Source organism: Lepidochelys kempii, chromosome 17, assembly GCF_965140285.1.
Source record: "Lepidochelys kempii isolate rLepKem1 chromosome 17, rLepKem1.hap1, whole genome shotgun sequence".
In the NCBI taxonomy this organism is placed as follows: domain Eukaryota; kingdom Metazoa; phylum Chordata; order Testudines; family Cheloniidae; genus Lepidochelys; species Lepidochelys kempii.
In genome coordinates this window covers 19120253-19120741 of record NC_136396.1, presented here as the reverse complement: position 1 = coordinate 19120741, position 489 = coordinate 19120253, and positions in this window count along the sequence as shown.

Genomic DNA, 489 nt, shown 5'->3' with positions numbered 1-489 from the left:
TTTATCTCTGTCTTATTTGGAGATTGTTTAAGGGCCATTCTCGGACCAAATTATACAAAATATAAAAGCTAGATCTCATGGAAATGTTACAACATTGCAGCAGATTGAAGGTGCTTGGTTGTTTTTAAAATAAGCCTTCCCTGGCAGTATCACAATCCAAAACATTGTAGTGTTAGCTGCTGGATGAAAATCAGAAACTGGCTATTGTACTTTTGTCCTTACTGTAATTTACTGCAAAGACGTGAACAAACCACTTTAAAATAATCACTTGAAGCTAAGGTGTAAATCAGGAAGGAAACTTGGTTTGTAAGTGACTTTCAATTTGACAGTCTGTATAGTCTAAACATTATTGTAAGTTGATTTATGTTTATTTTGATGTTTCAAATTACTGCAAGCAGAAAAGCTTTAAGCTTTTTTGATCATTTTAGTGCCTTGACTTTTCTTTAGGGCTCTATTTTAAGAATGCAGGTGCTCTGCCTAAACTAATAG